Source organism: Ischnura elegans, chromosome 4 (genome assembly GCF_921293095.1).
Source record: "Ischnura elegans chromosome 4, ioIscEleg1.1, whole genome shotgun sequence".
Lineage (NCBI taxonomy): Eukaryota > Metazoa > Arthropoda > Insecta > Odonata > Coenagrionidae > Ischnura > Ischnura elegans.
The window spans coordinates 124,294,138-124,317,398 of NC_060249.1; the positions used below are offsets into that span (position 1 = coordinate 124,294,138).

At 36.7% G+C, this 23,261-nt stretch overlaps 3 long non-coding RNA genes across 3 annotated transcripts; 2 read left to right on the forward strand and 1 right to left on the reverse strand.

The window, feature by feature from the left end:
- Nucleotides 1–1,560: 1,560 nt before the first annotated feature.
- On the reverse strand, nt 1,561–8,618 carry LOC124158013. The gene is made up of 4 exons (XR_006864675.1): nt 8,417–8,618; nt 7,250–7,497; nt 2,111–3,360; nt 1,561–1,847 (listed from the first exon to the last, which is right to left on the reverse strand). It is a non-coding gene; the product is annotated as an uncharacterized LOC124158013 (long non-coding RNA).
- Nucleotides 5,171–17,994, forward strand: LOC124158016. The gene is made up of 3 exons (XR_006864678.1): nt 5,171–5,528; nt 10,365–10,471; nt 17,455–17,994. It is a non-coding gene; the product is annotated as an uncharacterized LOC124158016 (long non-coding RNA).
- Nucleotides 17,995–19,241: 1,247 nt separating this feature from the next.
- On the forward strand, nt 19,242–20,990 carry LOC124158015. Its single transcript, XR_006864677.1, has 2 exons — nt 19,242–19,326; nt 20,476–20,990. It is a non-coding gene; the product is annotated as an uncharacterized LOC124158015 (long non-coding RNA).
- The last annotated feature ends 2,271 nt before the right edge of the window (nt 20,991–23,261 follow it).

Genomic DNA, 23,261 nt, shown 5'->3' on the forward strand with positions numbered 1-23,261 from the left:
ACGATATGTTGGCTGCGTTGTCAAGTTGGTGGTCAGCAATTATAAATAAACCATTTTTCTAAATTAGGTTGAAATTAACAGAGCAAAAGGTCTCATTAGTTAAGTTCATTTTATTCATCACAAATGATGTAGTTATAAAGCTTTACTGTATTTCCAGAGAAAGTACTTAAATTTTTCCGATACCTATGAGTCAATATAACAGCCATTCTTCATATCACTAGATTATTCCATTTTAAGTAAAATTCATGCATTGTACAGCTATTTTGATTGATTTAGCATTACTTTTAATTTTTATGAATGGCTAATTTAGCGATTTTAACTCGTTGTTATCGAGTTTATCTAACTAATGAAAGCAGTATTTCGAAGCGCAGGTTCCTCCTTAAATCCAGGAGTGCGGAAACCGTGGCCGGATAAGAATGTTTTTCAGGGGGGGGGAAGGGGGGGAATGCCACACCCAGTAGTTAGCGGCATTCCGGGACAATTACAGTAACCCAGCTATTTAAGGAACGGTTTACCGCCGACCACCATGTATATCATCAGTCTGCGTACGGCTGGATTCAACCGCGTGCTCCTTTAGTATTCCATAGCTCAGAAGTTCAAGAATCTCTGAATTCTTTAAAAATAAGTTTAAAATGTTTAAATTTCATAAAACAATCCAACCTTACACATATTCAATTCAAAACCTTTGAAAATCATGCTTTCATATCTCTTACCCCTTAAATTCACAGCAAGGATTCTTCCCTTTCATTTAAATGAAAAAATCCTAATCTCTTCCTTCCTCTCTATTCCTCCAAATGAAAATACTTAAATGAAAACTGCAAAAGAGCAGAATCTGAGATGACTAGGAATTTCGAAAATTCAGGATATGAGTAGAGATACATCTGGTAAAATTCTTCTCTTGACTATTTTCGCGTAGAGCAGTTTGTGGCTCCTTACCTTTACCTTTTGAAGAGGCAACTCACTCTCGGAGGTAAACTATGAATATTGTCGTTTCGTAGGAGATATAAAAACGTAAATTCAAGTTTTATTCAGTTTTTATTCGAGTCAATATACTCATCAAGTGAATACAATCAGGACTTCCTTCCCATTTCCCCAATTGTTCACTTCCATTCGCAGATTGTTTTCGGAGCATTCATCGACACGGTCCATCTCTGCGTCCGGTTTAGCCACTAGCGTCATGTCATTCATATTCTCGTTTCTTCCTGCACTTATCTCCTCTTCATTGACTTCTTCTCCTTTCTCAGTCGTGGGGTCTTCACCCTCATAGTCGTAAATCCTCATAGCTTAAATCTTACCTACGACTTGAACAACCACAGCTTGCCTCCCCCCCCCCCCCTTGAGTTTTGATCCTGGGTACGCCCTTCTCGGGGGGAGATATAAACACGTAAACTCAAGTTTTATTCTGTTTTTATAGGAATCAATATACACTCATTAGGAGTATATAATCAGGACTTCCTTCCCCTCTCCCCAATTTTTCACTTCCATTCGCAGATTCCTGTCGCAGCATTCATCGACACGGTCCATCTCTGCGTCCGGTTTAGCCACTAGCGCTATGTCATTCATATTCTCGTTTCTTCCTGCACTTATCTCCTCTTCATTGACTTCTTCGCCTCCTCTCTCAGTCTTGGGGTCTTCGCCCTCATCGTCGTTTAAGTCCTTCCCCTCCTCTATTTCGGATTGGTCCTTATCTAAACTCCTCTTGTTTCTTTTCTGCCAATAGCAAATGGCCCCGATTGCACCGCCAGCGATGAGCATTGCACCCGTCACTAGGGCAATGGCGGTGGAACCCGACGGCCACTTCATTTTAAAATATTCAAGCTTTCTTCTAGGATGGATAAAAAATGCCTCTGCAAAAAGAAGAATGATTGTCTATACAATAAGAAACATTTTTTTCAATTTAAATAATTTTTTCACCGAAAGTTGAGTATTATGAATAATAAACAAAGGTCGCAATGACAGTTATCTAATTTATATAGGCGAATGTTGGTCATTTGAGAATTTTCAATAAATTTGGACCAAAAATTTCGCATTTATCTCTTTCAATGAGCGTGTTATATCCGATAAAACGTTACAAAAATGATAGTATACATTATGAGAAGGACATACTTACCGTGACAGCTCGTCACATCGTCCAATTTCTCTCCGGTAGCTCTCAGCAATTCTGTCGGTTTACGGACAAGAATATATCTCCTCTTCTAGGATAATAGTATAGCCTTCTTATTTGTCGAACTCTCAAAGCAATCTGTTGATTAACAGTTTGAAGCACCGCTTCAACGTAAACGATTCAGCGTAAGTCGCAGCAGTCAAGAATGTAACTTAGTAACGGAGCCCGGTCATTGTTGTCGTGCAAGCTTTGATTTTAACCGAATTTGACGGATCAGCTCCATATGCTGAGTGGATTTAAATTTTACTTTGCCAAAAAAAGAAATTAATAACTTCTTACATTCAATTTTTCATTGCATGTGCTTTTGTATTTATATTTAAAAAGTTTTTTCCTCAAATGAATTCTCGCGTTATCCACGGGTAGTAAGTATGATAAATGAAAATTTTAGACCGTGAGAATGACAAAATCATCGATTATCCGTGGAAGAATATTAAAATAATTTCAAACATGCAACGTGCAACTGTAATAGCTCTTTCTTAGTTTTTAAAATTATTTGCTTGAAAAAATATTATTTTCCTTAAATTTGCGATTTTTGCTTCTAGGGGGGGCAGCTGCTCCCTCCTGCCTCTCGCTGGGTACGCCCATGCCTCATGACGATATGCAACGACGACCTTCATAGTTTTCCTCCGAGAGTGAGTTTCCTATTCAAAATATGGAGGTAAGGAGTCCCAAACTGCTCTAGGCGAAAATAGTCTAGAGGGGAAAATTACAAGAAGCGGCTCTACCTATATCCTGTATTTTCGGAATTCTAAGTCATCTAAGCTTCTGTTTTGTTGTTTCAGATTAATTATTTTTACTTTAACTAAAGAACTCAATACATAAGAACGCTCATTGTATCAGCAATGTAGTCCAACCACTTCAGCCTTCAGCAATTTCTATTTATGATCACCATCCGTGCATATTCTGAACTAGCGCTTTCTGACTTCCATCTTTTCGTTGGAGTGAGAATATAGTTAGGAGGGAGGTGTTTTCAAACGGACGAGGAGCTTCAGGATAGCGGAAAAATTCATCGAAAGGCAGTTACAGCGGCATTCCACGAGGAAGGTATTGCAAAGTACATCCAGTGTCACGAACAATGCTGAGGCGATGATGCCGAAAGTAACCGGAAGTGTACTTAATATTTAGAAATGAAATGATTTTTAATCCATTACTAGGTTTTCATTCATGACTCATCCGAGGTCGGAAGGAAACAGCTCCTGTAAATGAAAAAGAAAGTACAGAAATTAATTCATACATCTAAAATATTCAGGCACAGAATTTTTATTCCAAGCACGAAAATAAAAACATGGTACACAATACCGAATATAAATTTGAAATATTCAGGCATAAATTATTAGCCACTGTGTTGATTTATTCTGATCCATCTTTACTTGAGGTGCTTGGTTGGCCGGGAGATCTGAAGGTAACAAACCGATCGTCACTAACATCCTCCGAATAATAAACATAATGCAGTCGTATCAGTGGTAAGTTAAAGATAATATTTTGCAGTTCTGGATATTACCGTTTGTGCCACGAAATGAACATTGAATTGAAATTCGGATAGAGGTTAAGCACGTGGTCCTTTATGGTTGAGTTGCACCTGCAAATCTTGTTGTAATAATCGGTGAAGGATTTATAATGAAAAACATTTGTCACATGTTTTTTTTATGATAAAGAATTCTGCCTTGGCGTTCATGATTGGCATCGGGATACCAAAACAAGTGAAAGTCTAACCACCTAACAAGTCTAACCACCCAAACTGTGCGGGCATATAAGCAGAAAATAGAACATGTTCTAATTTGGTTCCTTAAATAACGTGTTAACTCGTAGGTACATCTACATCCTCAAGTTACCGTGCAAGCCACAATCAGGGTGAGAGGCAATGGGGTGATTCCACGCCAGTCATGCTGGTCACATCCTAGCCTTAATCAGACACGCGCTCGTTTACCGGGCATTAAAATTGTAAATTTAACTTACACTCATAAATGCATTGCCTTAACGCAGTAAAATTAACGTAAGACCCCAAAATGAGCTCAGGTACTCAGAACTCTGCAGCTATTCACCGTAAAGCAAACGAATGTTAGTAAACTACAAAGACTACGTATGTATTGAGACGTCACGAGAGGTATTTTGGGCCTTTTTTGCATTGAGGATTGCGCCCTAAGTCCCCCCCCACCCTCACCTTCGCCGACGCTCTCCAAGTACCTCCCCCTAACCACCAGCTCCACCCAACGACGCGCAAATCGAACCTCTCCAGACCTCCGTGATGCACTCCGACTTAAAATCAAAGCCAGCAATTTTGACTCTGCCCTGGACTATTTGTGACGGGCAACTTCCCCTCATATCATAAGCAGTTCCCCGCCCTCCATCACCATTTGTTGTAGGTGGGCAGTAAGTAAGAAGCAGAGCGTCACTATAGGTTCTGCCCGTTCGTCCTCATTCTGTTATAGTGAAGTTCGTGTCTCAGAGAAGCTCGGTGAGTGCTGATAGGTGGACGATATCTCGCTGAAGAGTACTGGTAGGTCCTATATTAGTTAATAACATATGATTCCATTCCATTTCTACTTATTAAATCATATTTTTTGATAGATTTTGTGCAAGAAGGCGAAATTCTTTTGCAAGAGGATTTGGCCAAAATTAATGGAGTTTTTGTACCCTGATTTTTAGTATAGACCTATCATGTTTTATAACTATTAAGAAAATCTGGCTCCAGCATCAAGGTCTAGTTATGAGAGATTTAACCACGTACAAGTTTATGCAAGAGTGCTTCAATTTGGTTAAAGCATTCGCCTATTTTTCGTTCAAGTTTACTTTTTCAGAAAAGTACATGAACTCGTACCAGTTTAATTATCATGACACCAGGCATTTAAGAATGTCTTATTTTGGTATGCAATGCATGCTTCTCCGCTGTCGCAAATCCTTCTTGTCACATGAATGTAGGAATAGTTTCATCACAACAAATATTTTGTGTCATAGCTTAAGGGCTAATTCTTGTTTTTTTTTCAGAGTTAATGATTGATGGAGTGAACAATCCAATTAACCACTTGAATGAAAGGACAAGCCTAAAATCAAAATTTCAACAACAACCAAAAAAATCAACGATCCCTTTCAAGCCTTTGACCCTATCTTTGGAGTATTATCATCAGTCATACAGTTAGCAGAATGCATATCTCATGGAAATAACGTGAAGATACCTGCTGTGTTACTAAACGGAAGGAGTAAGTGTTCATCAATCTATTCAGTGAAGTGAAAGTGTCAAGACTTCATTGAATAATTCATTGTCAGTTGTGTGTTGAATGTGAAGTGTAGGTGAATACAAGTGTTTTGGAGAGTCGACGTTGTAAGGCTGAGCTCTGCCACCGATGGACCCAACAGCAAATAAAAGGTAGGGAGTCATCTCCTCTCAATGGTCGATTGAATATGAAGCATATACATTTTTGCAATAAATTATTTCAAATAATCTAGTTTTTGCACTCACACTCTTTGAAGAGAAGGTAATTTAGAATTTACTTTGAATGCTGGTTATGGTGTTTTTTGTGGTAGAGTGAGATAAAATAAAAACGATTTTCAGATTGATTCAATAGGTTTTAAATGCAATTAGTAAACTTCTACTATAGTGTGACGCTAGCACCAATTTTCATAGGATCGACTTAGTTGAATTACGATTCAACGGGATGAGTAATAAACTTCGTAATGTTCTATTACATAAACTTTACTCCTTATAAAGTTCAGCACTCATGCGTCATCCTAACAATTAAAACTCCATCGAAGTGTTGAAAGTTCAAGTTACATGCACACCAATTTCTCAAGGAAGTATGTATTGGGACGAGAATAGGGTGACATAGAAAAGAACACCTGAATCACCGCATGGGAAAAGTGGGTTTAAGGGGAAATCGTATTTGGTTGGGGAGAGTAGATAAGCTTCATCCCCCACTCCCTCTGCGCCCTCGACACATTAGCATGCAAACCTACGTGAAGCCGTGATCGCAGCGGGCAGGCCCCTATTTGACCGCATCTTTCACCCATTCCATCCCCTATGATCATAGCTGGATAATTTCTTCAGTCTTACATGGTTTTCCTATCTCCCTCATGAATAACATGGCTTCAAAGAACATACTACCACCGCTAGACCGAATTGATCTTCTAAATCTTGATTATATTCGTGGTTATACCTATATTTTGACATATTAATTGCTAAAATCTATAGTAAATTCTTTTGCATTTTTCAGGGTATATAACTTCAAAAGATTCTTGGCATACCGTATAAATATCTGACGTAACAAAAAAACAGTAATGCTAACTAAATATTTATGCCCTATTTAATTATTTCATTTGTTTATCGAAGATGGATTTGCTTCTTTGCGTAGTCCACGGAAATTGGAAATTTTGAAACCCTTTAGAAGCTGTCATAAGACCTGAGAAAACTTTCCTGGTGTGTTTCTAACACTCATCGTGATTTTATTCACTTCAAGTATTAAAATATTCTATCATTCGGCAATTGTATTGCCAGCTTCACTAACTCTTAATGGTTTAGAGGCGGACGAATTCTCTTCAATTTCAGTTGATTACGAATTATTGAATTACGAAATACTGATAAGCAAAACTCACAGCCATAGTCTGAATCATCGGTGAACTATCCATAAACACTCTCATGCAAGAAGGCATTTATAAAAATCCATAAACCCCTTAGGTTAGCAATTGGAAATGTCTGCAGTGGGGTTGAAGAATGTATGAACATGGCGTGAGTTGACAATTGTTGAATTATTACCAGATTACTTTTCTTGCGGTATGGAAGCATTTTAATGTCGGAAAAGGGGGCTTCGTTGACCGCCAACGGACTTTCATTCACTTAACCGTTATAACTTCAGAACCTCTTTAAGGTATACCTCTTAGTGGCGCCTAAAGTACACAAATAATCTACCTACAATGGTTATATTTCGGGGAGAATTTAAGTAAAACTTTTGATTATTTAAAACATTTTTAACTCACTCAGCATGACAGTTTTTATACTTTAAATGAACAATAATGCCAACTAAATCAGCGGTAATTAATTTTAGTCGTTACGAACATTAGTTCAAATGATGAAATGAATATGATATGACTTACCTCGAGTAAGATTACGCGATGAAGATAAAGGATTTTGAATGTCTTAACGGAAACAAATCAATTCCATCCGTTGCTCCTTATATTATCCTTGAAGTAGCAGCTTCCACAGGGAAATTATATATTCTTTTGGTTACAGAGGCTTCAGTGTTGTTCGCGATGAACCATTTATCAATCCAATTTTTGATGACAGCATCCGGTTATTCCACTAGGACATGGCTTCAGTTGAACATGGATATCTGGGAACGAATCTGCGAAGGACCAGAAAAAATAAATACCACTATGTTATTTTTATATATCATTGAAGAGTTATTCATTTCAATGGCGTTCAAATGGAAGACTAATGGCTAAATTATTCAGGGTAAAAGACAGTATTTTGGGGCCAAGAAAGTTGTGCCAGCTACTGACTAACGCCATTATAAATGAACAAATTCAATAAGTCTTCGAAAGCTTATGCAATATCAGTGGCATTGTGGATGAAGATGATCACATAGTTGTCTGAAATTAATAGCACAGATTATGTCGAAGATAGGAGTTCTTTGTTGAAAGTTCTGTTTTTTCACTGACTAGGTTCTAATGTTTATTATTGACCAATGAACAAGATAAATATTTAAGCCAGACATTTTAAAGCTTAACCGCGATTGTACTTGGGGAAGCAATTATGAGAATATCAAATAAGAAATACGCAGCTGACAGAAAGATGTGAAAACTATAGAATATTCTTGTTTCGTAGTATCTTTACGGCCGAAATAATATGCAGATGCCATGAACAATTAGCCGGTAGTGATTTTTGTAACAGGGGGACAAAATGAAAAAAGATTATAGATCGGTTCAATAGGTATTGAATGCAATGAATGCACTTCTACTATCGCACAACACCACCACCAATTTTCGTTGAATTGAATGGAATTTTGGATGTTCAATCCGACTTTCATTCAGTTTTAAGGTCTTCATATTACAATCGTTATAACATAAGGTTTGTTTTTATCGTTTATGAACTCCGCAATACCTATTCACTGCCTATCTCTGCTTCTCACTCTCGTATGCAATAATTTCACTCAAAGAGCTACATTAGTGACATGTTTATGCGCAAGTATAAAAGCGATCACACCAAAATTACAATTACCACCTCTGTTCAAATTACCATAAAATTGATATGTTCTCACTTACCTCAGTCAATACTGCTACATTTCTCCTTTGTCTTTCTGTTGATAGCTTAAGTAGTAATCTCTCGTTTCCCGTGAATGAGATGGTGATTTCAACGAACGAAGAAACGACTGAAAGAGTCCAGAAAATTAATTTAAAGAAGTTAAACTTGCAGGAAGGTGATTCTGCCGAAAAGGCGGATGGTGAGGGACTGGGGGTGTGTTGTATTTTCTTCGTGAGGGGGGGAGGGGAGGAGCTCTTTTGGAAGCGACAGTTGAATGCAGATAGTTGAGAAATTTCTCGTCCATATCTATCGTTTTTTGTTAGGCGATTACGTGTTCTGCACTGACCTTCGTTGATTGGAAAATTCTAGAATATTGATCCACGTGTTTTGTGTCCGTTGGCCGTTAGAAAAAATCCCGCGCTATTTTAGTATAACAGCGCCACCATATGATCAAATATTTTTTCGCGCGATAAAATTTCTTAGTAATATATATAATATCGCCGTATTTATTGATTTATTTTATCGGATAATATTTCAATTAAATTAAAACCTACGATATTCATTTGCTTCTTGGGTTTTCGTTGCCTTAAAAAGAAAACGATTCGAAATTATCGTGACGTCACAGGTATTCGTCATTTGGCTAGCGGAGTGTCTGAGGTCGCCCTCCCTCTGTGCAAGGACTTCACTTCGCGGCTAGATCTCTTGGGGTAAAGAGGTGAGTACTGGAACAATTCCTTTGACCAAGCATATTTCGTATAATTCTCAATGTGCTGTCAATTCTCTGAAACCGGATAACTATTCGCAAATACCATATGTTCACCTTTGTTAAGTTATCGTGATCGGAGTGACTATTATTTTGAATGAAAAATTTTTTTTCGATCATCGTCTTCGCGTTCCAACCTTTAATGCCATGTGAGGAATGTGCCGCTTCAGTTAAAGTTAGCTTCAGGGTTTTTAAAGAACTCCGGTGCTAGGGAAGTATCCTCTCCAATTGAAATCGTCCTGTTTTCACACTCAACGCTGTGATTTTTGAATTGAAGTAATGCATTTTGTATTTTATATACATTCAAGTATCGGTGACGGACGAAATGTCAAAGCGATTTTATGTGACGAGTACTTGATTATTCAACGTGTTTAATGCCTCTTGACCAAGTACGTATGCATTCGTTTCTGAGTGTAAAAAGTGTAACTTTTGATAAATGCATTCCGTAATGGAGTGTCGACATTTGGAATGAGTTAGTATGCTGTGAGTTGTTAAGTCTTTGAATTTATTGCGTTATAGGACATAAAATATAACGGTTTGATTGCAGGAATTATGATCCTTGTCGCAATCCAGTAGCTTAGAATCTTTTTTACGAAGGCTTACCGGAAGCTTACGGTCAGTATTCCGGTAGCATAAATTCTTTTGTGCGGAGGTCAAACTGATCGCTGTGATTGTAAGATTGAGGCATTGAAAGTATGAGTGGAACAGTGTAATTCATGCCAGCCACACTGCTTCGGCATTTGTAATGAGATCATCTGAAATTTCAAAATTTAACTCCTATCTGTGAGCATTTGTCGTCAACCCTGATTCGCACTTTAAAAATTCTCTCATATTGCCAACTGGATGTTGAATTTTTCCACTTATGGATAGTTTCTAAAAGGCATTTTAAAATGTCCTCGATATTTAAGTCTAGGAAATTGTACTCAAATACTTCCGTTGTGATATTTAACTGTCACTCCGAAACCGCTGTCATAATTGGTCGTTTAATTTTGATTAGTAAGAAATATAAGATAATATTGGCGATACTAAGTGGATTTACAGCACTTAATTTGTAATTTTATTTTTCTCTAGTCATTGCAACCTTATGATCGTTCGAATGACAAATTGTTGTGGCCTTAGCTTAATTATCATTCTTAACCTATGCTCCGTGTTAACTTTTACTGCGTGAATGTTGCCAGCCTTTAATGAGAACTTTTTCTTTTCAGGGGCGCGGGTAATATTGGGGTAGCGAACCAATTCCGTGAAACGGGTGGGGTTTAATGGGGAATAGCGATGAGGTTACAACGAAGAGGACGAAGATTAGAGAAATAAGGTGAGTCAATATCATTCACTAAGTGAATATTATTTGATAGATCATTAGATATTCCCATGCATAGGTCTTTTGTTTCTCTTTTTGACTCTTAGTAGCTACATGTGACCCTAATCCTGTGCAGCTCCCATCTCAAACTTATTGTGTGATAATTTCTTTGTGTAGACGATATTTCATCATGTCCTAAATTCCATAGTGTTTTATGCTACGCACAACCAGCTGATTAAGTAGTCTGATCTTCCGTGACAATGATTCCTACGGAGGCAACAAGGATTAATTTAAAATGATAGTGAAGTTAACGTAGCTCACGTCAATTTTGAGTGATTTTATATTAATATTTAATGATGCCTCGTGTATAGGGATACGATCTTTCAAATTCCTTTCACACCCACATTTCTGGTTCCTTAAATGCGATATCCACTTAATGCATTTCTACTCCGTTCTTATCATCCATTTGTCCCTCGAGGATTGACTTCATCAGGCCATCAAGATAAATGCATCAAGGCATACCCGATTAAAATGGTCTGTCTTCTACTTATAATTTTCACGGGGCTTCTGTTCTCTCCCAATCTTACGAGGAATTCCGCATTCCACACTCGGTCGATTCATTTTGTTTTCACAAAGTTCACCGAATCACCAACAGTTTCTCCACTGCTGTCAATGTCCATGATTCATTGCCATAAATTGTGAGGTCTGATGAATTGTCTCCTTACTTTATGCCCAAAATTCCTGCTCTTACAAGTAACTAGATCCTTTATTCCTCTGAAAATCTCTCTTTACCTGGGCTATTCTACTCGTTAATTTTTTTGCTTTTTCACTTGCTGGTACTTCTGATTTCTAAATAGTATAGCTGGTCTATTTGATTGTGTAGCTGGTCTGGATATAGATACTATTTGATGGTGATATGTCGATTATCAGTCGGCATAGGTCATTCTTCTACTCATTTTAACAATAACGTTTTTAAATGCTTTAAAGTCTCTGCTAATCTTTAATCGTGGATATTCATGCAATTAAGACTCCTAATGCATTTTCTTCGATTTCATAAATGCTTTTCTAGTTGTTAACTTCGAGAATTACCGGAGAAATAACACAGCCTAGTTTAACCCAGTTTCTTGAATTCTTGATTCTTCATTGCTTGGTCATAATTTTATCACTCGTATTAGTTTTTTTGGTTATTTGTTTATGATAAACCTGTCAATGTTGAGCACCTAAAGTTCTTTTAAGATTCTAAGCATTAAATTCTTAATCTAACACGCCACTGCTTCGTGAAATTCTGATCTTAGAATTAGGGCTGCCATCTTCATTCAACTCGAAATCCTTTTCGAATGATTTCGTTGTATGTCTTCTTTCCTTGCATAACTCTTCTTTACATACAATCCATATCTTCACTTAGTATTATTTTCAGCCATGAGTTCTCCATTGTTTGGCCTTTTCGGCATTATATATTGCGATCTTTATTTGAAATGGTTCATCTATGCAGCTTCGACTTTTCCATGCACTTGATGTTTTCGCTTGCCTTCGAATGTATTCGTCGTTCACGTTTCTCTGGCCTACCCGGCTTTACGACAAATCTCGTTCCTCAATCTCATTTAGCATTTCTCAGTTTTCGCATTCTTATACTTAGGTGGAATCCAATTTTCTTTGGCAATTTTCCTTCTCCAAGAACTTCTTTAGTGGCTGCCTTTAGTCATCCGCTGAAGTTTTTCTAACTATCTTCCTCTGACCTCTAGGTCACATCCGATGCTGTTTTGTTCTCCTATGCTTCCAGAAGTTTAAATTGATACAGTATTTTTAGTGAAATATATGACTTTAGCGTGACTATTTGTTTTTCCTTGACGATTTTTCTTCTCCCAGGAACTTCTTTATCTGCTTCCTTTAGTCCACCGCTACAGTTGTTCTCACAGGTTGTTCCAACTCTCTTCTTCTGACCTCTAGGTCACATCCGATTCTCTGATGCTCTCCTCTGCTTCCTGAAGTTAAGCTTGATACAGAGTATTATTTAAAATTTCTACTGGCCAAATGCTTTTCACCGCTTTCTTGAGTTTATTAAAATTATTTTAGGCAGACATTACTTCGCTATTAAGTTATATATTAAGTTATAGCCACTGTCGGTATAGTTAGGTCCTTGGGTAGCTTTCTCGTCCTTCTTTGGTTCCTGAATATTTTTAGTAAGAATTTAGTCTTTTTTTTAAATATTCTCGTGTCTTCTGGCATTTTCCTTACGTATTTTTCTCGCCTTTGATTTTTTTTACTTTGTATTCACAACGGTTACCTTGTGTTCTATGCCAGTCTTCTTTTCGGATACATCATCCCTGTTTCCCGGATATTCGCTCGTCTTGACCTTCGTCGGTGATAACATTGCTGTCACCGAGAATTATTCGATTTTCTTCACCTCTTACCTGCTTGATTTATTCTGTGGTATCTCGATAGACTTACTCCACCTCCGCATCTTCCAGCAACTTGTTGTAGGCTTGAAAACCTTCAAAACTGCAGTAGTTCTGACTTTTGGGTTTAACGTCACCATTAGCTACCTTTTATTAAACTGTAGGTAGCTTTTCGGCGCTCTTTCTGAGCACTATCCACACTTCATCATTACCGTTTAGCAATCTTGCTTGTATCATTTAGTAGCTTCCACTGCGTAAGTCTCTCACATCAGTCCATATTATTTCATTTATTCGTAATACGTCGCGGATCATTGTTTGAATTTCCACCGTCAGGTTTTCTGGCCTCTAATCTATAAGAAAATTTATCGAATTTGATCGACATAAACCCTCGTATAGTCTCCGACCTGAAATTCTAATAGAGGTCCATTATTGTTTAACTTGATAACACATATTTTACTATTTTAGTGAAGATAATACCATCATGTTTTTATTGAGTGGAGTAGCTGCGATTTATCGGGATAATCGTGGTGGTTTCCCCTATCCTTCTATGTTGCATTAATACAATCGTTAAAAGGATATCACGGCGCCTGAAAGGAAAACTGTTGTTTTACTGATCAATTCAGCCTGCATATTCACACGATTGAAGAAGAATGATTTCATATGTATATCATTGGAACGTAGCAAATCAATCATAAGCTGCGACAAACACCAAAAGTTAGCCGTGTGCCTCTTTTCAAAAATATTTTTTTAATTTTCCTTCAGTTTTTCCCTTGGTTTCTTGATCTCCATAAGTGTGTTAAACCAATTACATCTAAAGATAAAACAGACTTGTAACTACGTGAAGGGAGAAGTTATGAAACTGGACATATGCTGTGGCCTTTTTGGCATCTTTCAATATCAATTTTCGCTATCGTATTCTTTAAAAACACAAAACAAAGTTCATCCTTAACTTCAGATAAAGATCCCTTTATTCTATATGAATGGTAACACTAGGAGTTACTCCTAATTGAGAGGCAAATCTCCTGGTTCATTTCAGGAATTGCAAGGCTATTGTGTCGGGCTAAAGATCTTTCGTTGAGAGCGCCTTCACTGAGAGCAACTGACATTAACCTCCTCCTGTAATTTTTCTGTATTCATTTACGGTAGAAATTAATTGATGCCGAGGATTATAATACTGATTCTCTGGTTCCATAATGATTAATGGAGAGCGTTAAGTGAAATACGGCGATAAACTCTTCCGTTTATCCTTTATCGTTTCTGAACATCCTCGTTTTTCCTACGGATTATTTGCATTATATAGATCCTCTGCGACGACCTTCGTAAGGTATTAGTCCATTATCCTAAAAGATCGAACGAAGAGTGAGGAATCCGTCAAATAATATCACCTTTTGCCAATAATCATCCACTGTTGGCTTCTATTTATCTTAGTTGCCATAAAAATGTTTCGCGTGGCTTATTTGAACGTGAAAGTTAACCTTCTCATGAATATGCTTTTAGAGTTTCTATTTAGATGTTATTAGTTGACCTTCTAATTGACATTAGTGAATCTTAAATATCTATAGTTAGCGAATTCGCTCATTGATATATTTCGTTGGTATTATAAGGTCTTTGGCTGAAATTCTTCCTTTGTTTGCTTCTATTCACTTAGGTTGTCATTATTTGCCTAAAACTCATCGTGATATAGCATCTTATTAGGAGGTACTCCACTATCAATTGTACTATCATTTTCAATGTTGTGCAGACACCCACGAGACCCACTTAACTGATGGTCGGTGAAAACTTGGAAGGTTGGCAAATAAAGCAACATGCATCTATCGCCTTCACAACACCAAGAGCCGACGACGAGCCCCATTGGAATTCAAATTAGCGGATGCAATACACTGACGGGACTCACATGTTGGGCTTTCGGAGTGTTTTCTTTCAGGCTCCGTGCCGAGGTTTGACGCAGCTCCTCACTAAAATCTCCTGTCAGCTAATTATTTCACGCACACATATTTCTTCTATTTCACACCCTTATTTACAATGCTATATGTATTTTAATCGAGGTGTTACTTTTCTGTTCTTGTCATGTACTTGTACCTTGACGATTTTCTTTATTTGGCCGTTATGCCTCAAGATATGGCCGATATAATTGTTCGGTCACATCACGAATATTGCAAAAGAGCATCCTCAAGTCGGATTATCGGAAAAATGTATCAAACTTTGTAACTAAGACAAGTGCCATAGATGATGAATTGGTGGAGTTACAGTATAATGCGTTGAATGTTGAGTGAATTATTTGTTTGGAAGATTGTTGGATCTTCTTTTGACAGCATTTTAAATTGCTAATCCTCTACCCTCGCAATCACTCTTCATTATGCCTATTATTTTGGAAAGCATGTTATTTATATTTTACATTCCAGTGGTGAACGCCTCATATTCATGTGACAACTCTCGTGATGCAAAAAATGCATTCACTCAGGGGGAAATAAGGTATATTTAGGGGTGCTAACAGAAGTTTATATACTTGATGATGAGATCTATCAAATTCGTAACTCTTTAATGCTATTCATTGCAATTGCGAGCATTTAACTTCAAGTTAATGGAAAAAAGTGGATCGCATCGCACTCATCATCACTCCGCGGACATCCGCTGCGACAAATTTTCTGCTGAGGACTTCGGCATTTCTTACTCATGGTCAGTCGATCCGTTTTATCCTCAGTGTTGCCCGTGCAAGTGTTGCAAGTGTTGCCCGTTTGATTGTTTTTAATTAGTACATGGAGTACCAAATATTTAATTGGAACTACTTTTGAAGGGTTTCCTCATCGATGTAGTGTTGCTACTACAGAAAAGAGTGCAATTTAATCACTGAAGTGGTATTAATTGGTACACTATATCATCATCACTGGTCAACAATCCTAGGATTGGTTTGACGCAGTTCTCTGCTCAATGCTCCTATCAGCTATTCTTTTCACACCTACGTATTTCTTCTCTTTCACATCTTTTTTTACTTGTTCCATATATTTTGTCCGAGGTCTTCCTTTTCCATTCTTGCCTTCTTGTTGTCCCTCAACGATTGTCTTCTTCAGGCCATCATGTCTCCAGATGTGGCCTATGATGTTGTGTGTCTTCTTATTAAGGTTTCCATGAGGCTTCTCTTCTCTCCTACCCTTCTTAGGACTTCCTCGTTACTAACTCGGTCGATCCATTTGATCTTCATCCTTTTTTGCAGCACCACATTTCGAGGGCCTCTATCCTTGATTCCTCTGCCGCGGTCATTGTCCATGCCTCACTTCCGTATAGGAGCACACTTCAAATGTAGGTTCTCATAAATTGTTTCCTCCCGTATACGTTTAAATTTCCCACCGTAAGTAGTTCTTTCGATGGAATTTTCCTTCGCCTGGTCTATTTTGCTGATAGTAGTAATTTCTTTCTTGACTCTTCCATCGCTAGTTACTCTACTTCCGAAATAACATAGATTATATATTGACAGTCGTGCATAATTTTATTATTATTATTTAGCGTCACAATTATGCGTAAATTCGTCTGATTTAGGAAATGTATAGTCAAACGGGTCCCACAAAATGAGCTAAATGAATAATATTCTGAATTGAAGTTGTCAAACCAACGTTCACCTCTATTTTGGAGTAACTTTTCTTTATGGTCATTGCAGTTTCTTCACACTTTATCTCTTTTGAATCAACTCTTTTTATCGCCTGTTTTTCCAAAAGGTGATTTCATTTTGCTACCAAAAATACAAAAATATCATTGGCCAAGGGCAAGGTTGAGAAAATGATGATCCCGCATTAGAAATCCTTAAGTCCCCAAGTTTATATTGAAATAAAAGGCCTTATAAACATTTAGAATGGTTCATTGATATTATTAGATCTCAAAAAGAAAACTAAGTTATCGATATTGTTTTCACAAGTTTGAAATTATGGGAAAAGTTCGATGTTTATTAATATGCACTGTATATATCGCTTTTGTAAAGCTGGAAACGTGTAATTTTATGCGTCTGTTTTTAACTTTACATATGTAACGTATGACTTAAAAGCCAAAGGCGTAATTAATATAATTGACATAGGATGAATTAATACATGAAATTAGAAAACATCCTATCGTGCTTAACCTTGAAGTGCGACTCATTATTTTCCTATCAGTGGATTGAAATTTTCGAACTATTTATTAATTCAAACTTTATACTTCACGACCCCTTATTATATATATTTTTTTTATATCACGAGATGTGGGTCAAATGTAAATAATATTTACATTTGACCCACATCTCGTGATATAAAAAAATATGAACTATTTATTCCCATTAGATCAACAACTATTGAATATGGTGTTATTTTTTATTGCTAATTTTGTATGTGTGATTGACTACTCATCATTAAACAATTTTCTGGATTGGTATGAGTGACGTGAAATTGAGTTAGCTGTAGTTGGTCAGAAAAGAGATCAATGCATGGAAATATTAAATGTTTGTAGTGCTTTTATAAAGATTTTATTTTCCCATGAGTTTTCTTATATTTAATTTCCACTTTGCTCATGTTATTCATTCCACAATTATTGACATTTACTTAATGAACTCACTTGGAATCTCTTTTCTCTTCTTTGCAGAATCAAAGAGTTGGAAAAAATGCCTTTGCAGTGGCAAGGAAAAGTGGAATCACCAAATGGAGAAATTTCAATTCATCGTCTGTGGAGAAAATAAGAGAAGAAAAATAAGGCTTCAAAGCCGAAAGGGGGGTGGATGAAGTGACAGGCTCTTCATCGCTAGGAATTTTCGGCTGATGAGGGATATTTTTGTGCGATTTTCTGGGTTTACGTCGATGCGTCTTTTACTATTGCGTTCGCGTCTACACACAAACGACACATGGTACGAATCAAGATGTGAAGGAACAGAAAGCAAAGCGTCGAAATTGACCACGAGTGTTAAGAAAAACATACATGGGTAAATGGTTTCAACTAACGAGAGGTTATGATGAATGGTACCAAAAGTCAAGTGAATAAAAATATTCACAAATATCATTGGCCAAGAACAAGGTAATGAAAATGAAAAAAGCGCTAAAGAAATCCCAAAGTCCCCAAATGAATACTGAAATAAAAGGCCTTATAAACCTTTAGAATGGTTTATTTAGATTATGAGATCTCAAAGAGAAAACTTAGGTAGGGGTGTGTGTGTGAGTGTGTGTGTGTTAAGGTATTTTTTGTTTTGGGGAGGGCAGTGTTGTGTTTATTTTTGTATGTGCTACTAATCCTACCTCTCCATAGATTCGATTCATCGCTGGATTTGAAGAAAAGAAGACAACGGTTGAAGTGCGTGTGTGCGTGTGCGCGTGCGAATGCGTGTGTTAGCTTTGATTTGGGCCATTCGGGCCGAATGATTTGCGTAACGTAAGGATAGGCGATCGACATGCGTGCGTTAATTTTAGCCTTTTGAACCAAGGTGTTTGCATGCACGCTAATCCATTGCACCGTACAGGAATGGGACTTTCACTTGTTTTGAGTGCAAAGATACCCCCTGTATGTTGTCGTGGAGTGTATGCTAGGCTTTGGGGATTTTTAGTGCAAGGGTATTTTATTTCTTGTATGTGCTACTAATCCTACCTCTCCCCAGGTTTTGAACAGCAGAAGAGGACAGCGAAGTCATCTCTTCATTTGAAGATTAGAAGAAAGAAGACGACGGTTGAAGAGGACCTCATCTCTAGGACAGTGCGAGTGTTAGCTTTGATTTGGGCCAATAGGGCCAAAGAATATTGCGTAACGTAAGGCTAGGCTTTTTGAGTGCAAGGGTTATTTTATTTCTTGTATGTGCTACTAATCCTACCTCTCCCCAGGTTTTGAAGAGCAGAAGACAACAGAAGAAGAGGACGTACAGTGTGCTTACCTGATTCGCGAAGAACATGGCGCCATCTCATTACAGTAAGATTAAATTCCGCTTTCACTCAAATTCATACATTCGAGACCTCACTTCGAAATTAATATAGTTTTTTATTTAATAAAATCAAATGAGAAAATGAGGTTTATTTACTGACAAGCGTATGGTTTTGGGCTAACATTGTTTCATTTTTTGTCATATTTTACATTTCCAGTTTTAAATCAATTTCAGACTTAAATTTAAAATTTAATGGAACGATATTAGAAATATTTTGACCACAATTCCAGTTCAATAATCAGCAAGTGCAGTTAATAAATACATTTAATCTGTTAACTTATTTTTGTCTATTTTACGTTTTATCGTAATTACCTTTATTATTCTCTTGCTTATAGTTAAAATAATTTTTCAAACAACTGCCTCAGTCATTTGATATTTAAGTATTTCATTTGTTAAGTATTTTCTGGTTTTCAATGCTGATATTCAGTTAACAATCGCAAAATTTTCTCTTTCTAGTTAGGACTCATTCCCAGAATTGAATATGAATTTGGGAGAAGACAGAACTACTCTGGATTATAGAGACATGAGAGCTTATTGGACCCAATCACTAAATGGTAAGAATGGATTTAATTTATTTCCTTGAAAATTAATACACGTGTTGTGACTCTTGTCGTGAAATATTACTGTTCATGCACAAGGAAATAGTAAGTCACATTTTTGCAACATGTAATTTTGACTTATGCTAGTATAAATGATTGCGTTTTCATTTCTTGCTTCTTTACATAATATCTTTCCAGTTCGAATTCAAAATGTAATAGCCAGTAATAGTAAACTATTCTTCTTTGTAGTATCACCTAGCATTGAAAAGTTTGTCTTCTATTCAAGAGACAGTGGGTATTCCCCTAGTCTTATTCTTTAGTGAGATAGTATTTTTTCGAAAATGGACCATGAAGGAAGATTTCTCATTGCTTTTTCTTAATAGCTTGATTGCATTTATAGTAATCCTTCATTTAGATTTTACGATGGTATTTTTTCTTATTTCTCTTCATACTTGTCGATTTAGATCATACCCTCGTTCCTTATATGTGATATTTAAAAATGGTTCTAATATATTTTATAGTGTGTTGGAATCAATGTTTTCGTATGGCATTAATGGGAAAATAATTTAATTTATTAAATCAAAAGTAATTAAAATATTTACTAGATAACAGAACCATTAATAGAACATAAGGGATATGTAACCGTAAACGCAATTATGCAATGCTACATTACTACATACAATTACTGCACTATATAAAAACAAGAGCATTAAAGAATGTGCATCTTTCTGAAGGAATCAATGTATTAACTTATGCAGTGTGATTTAATTTATTTTCTGTCACCTAATACACGTGTTTTGACCCTTCTCGTGAAAACCAGAAATATTACCGTGTTCATGCACAAAGAAAAAGTAAGTCTCACTGTTTTCATCATGTAATTTTGACTTATGCTAGTATAAATAATGCGTTTCGATTTCCCTTTGCTAGAACTTATTGAAGTCGCAAATTCTTTTTACTTAAATTAGTAATGAATTTAATACGTTCTCCCTAAACATGTCCTTTTGCATGCATGGGGAAAGGAATATATTTGAAAAGCCTCATTCAGTGCTAAGTCTTTCTTTAGTTGTTCTTACTTCAAATTTAATTTTCAATACAGAGGGGAAAACCTCGTAAAGCGGAAGTTGGTTGCATCGTTAGTACAAGTGGTGCTTCTTATTTCAACAGGTGATTCTGCATTATCGTCCGATGTCCTGGCAAGGCGGTGCGACGAACTGTGGCACAAGAGACGAAGATGGAAGAAATTGAAGAAGAAAAAGGCCTGGGATCGTGTTGCTTTCATCAGTGAACTGGACTATTTGTGTGTGCTTTTTTATTTGTGTGTGCTTTATTGTAATTTATTTATTGTAATGTGTTGTTTTTTTTCAGCATTAAGGGGGATTTAGGCAGGAGAGTAGGAAATGCGTAGCTTTCGACATGCGTAGCTTTATGCGTAGGAAATTAAATAGTACTGGCGTAGTACTTAGGTATATTAGCTAGTATCAGGAACTTAGATCCGTATAGTTTTCGACCTCGGGGGGCCGCTGCGATGGACTTTAGATTATCATGGGGTGGATCGTAGGTGTGTGAATGTGTGCTTGATATGAGTGAGTGCTTGTAGTAGTAGTAGATTTAATAGTGTTAGTAGTAGTGCTAACACTAACTGTCCCTTCCTTTGCTAAAAATCCTTCCCCACCCTCCCTCCCCCTCAAATCCAACCTGCTCCCTCTACGTGGGGATAGGAGTAACAGAGGAGAGTCCACGATGCTCAGCTGGTGATGTGATTGAATTATAAATGTTAACACCTGATTGAATCGTGACTTTCCTCTGGCTAAAGCAGTGTGGTACCCTAGTGTCATCTGAATTTCTGTGAATGTACTAAATACTTGGGAGGTGTACAGTGATAAAATTTTATCCAATTATTTGTTTTTGTATTTTTTCTCTTTATATTTTCTTCCCTGTTTTTCCTTATGTTTTTTTTGCTTGATATGTTTTATGATATTCTTACTGTTTCAATTATCATTTGATTTTTAATTAGATTACTGATGTTTCTATGTATTCGCCAATGTTTGGAATTAAATTCGATTCTTATTTCAAAAGGTGACTTAGTGTTACTCATTTTTTTTTAAGAATTAAAATAATTCTTCTGTGATGTGCATTGATAATCACATATATGTCATCATTTGTTTTAAATGAAGTGACATTTCAAGTTTTGCACATCAAATGCTTATATTTCTTAATGTACGTTTGTAAACTTGATTTCTAGTCTATTGCGGCGTCTTTTCATAATTTGTCTGTGTGCTATATTATAGCAATATACTTTTTGTTATGTTCAGAACCAGCTTTAATCATTAAAGAATTGAAGTACTTTTGTTTCATTTCTTTTTTGCTAATACCTTTCCTCAATCCTATTATTATTTGACCAGTCTCGGTTTCATTAGAAAACTGATCTGCCATCCAAATATCATTACAACAAGTCTTTCTCCCTACCCTACAACCCTCCATAGTGTTTAGATGAATGTACTTATTTCTATGCGTTTTTACGGAAGGATTTGGCGAGAAATATCATTGTTCAATAATTCGTTTTTTGATGCGTGAGAAATGTTTATTTCTGCTATTTTTATTGGACCTACACAAATGCTCAGCAGTGATGATATTATTATTTTCGCCTTGTGGAGATAAAAATATTGGAATATTATGCTCGAAATTCCCCGAAATGTTTAATTGTACCATATGTGTCGTCTAAGTTTACCAATCCGCTCAGATCCGTTCCTCTATCTTTCTCGCGCAATGGTTTACTCGCCGGAAAAATCCTTAAATGGCTTTCTTTGATGGAGGCATTGTTTTGCTTTTATGGGAGAGGGGGGGAAGGTTCGCTACTGTATTAAATGTACCTTCAACTGTTTTTGCTTATTTACTGATTACTAAATGGGTTTCGTGAATACTGGTGTGCAGCGGTAAAAATGCGTAGCAAAATCGCTCAGAATGCATATTTTGTAAATTATGGGTTAATAAAATGTTTAATAAAAGGTAAATAAATTTGATATTTTCCAAAAAATATGTGAATTAAATAGAGTTGAATATAAAAAATGGCGAAGTGTTTCCCACGGTTTTCATTCATTCATTTAATTCTGCTACCGCTGCAAACTTACATACCATTTTAATTTAAATATGTTCGGAGCCCGCCGCCTTTTTTTGTGACGTGGGTATGCCTGTGAGGTTATCTGCACCCGGAGCGACGGCCCAAAACGTGCCGAAGTCGTAGAATTGGCAACCGCGCCGTAATGAGGCGCGTCCAAGAGGGAGGAAGCTGCAAGCATCTGGCAGACTGGATGGGACCTCACTCCACTCTCGTAGATAGAGGAAAGACGCGGGCACAATGAACAATTTAAGAACAAAGGCATTATTGACACAATGGATTATCCAAACTGTCATATTTTAATTGCTTATCTCATTTCAATGTGAATGTTGACCTTCTTCAATGATGTAATTACCTTCATGATATGCCGATAACATCTAACAAATTCCTTTACCTAAAAATCCTATTAGGTGAGCATGAAATCCGAGTATCCCTCTTCTCTGGTTACTGTCCTTCTCAAGGAACGCCGGCAGTCCACATAGCTAGCTCATATATATTGATGAATTATAAAAAATAAAAAAGGTTAACTTATTTAAGGTCACGTTACCGTTAAGAAGAATATATTTTTGTAAATGTTCTCCTATTAAGTGATGCCGAGAGACTGAATGAGAATGACCTCTCAACCACTCACGAGGTGATACCCTCATTCTTTGAGTGATATTTCTTTGAGCATGTCTAATGATATCGTTTTAGTGTTTATGTATTAGCAAAGAAACTGAAATAGCTACGCATTAAAAATACATATGGTAGGTTTGGATTAATTTTTCTTTTTTAGGTCCTTAAATAGGCGATGTCAGCAGAAAAAGGCGTTAACAGGTAAAATGAGCATTTTTAG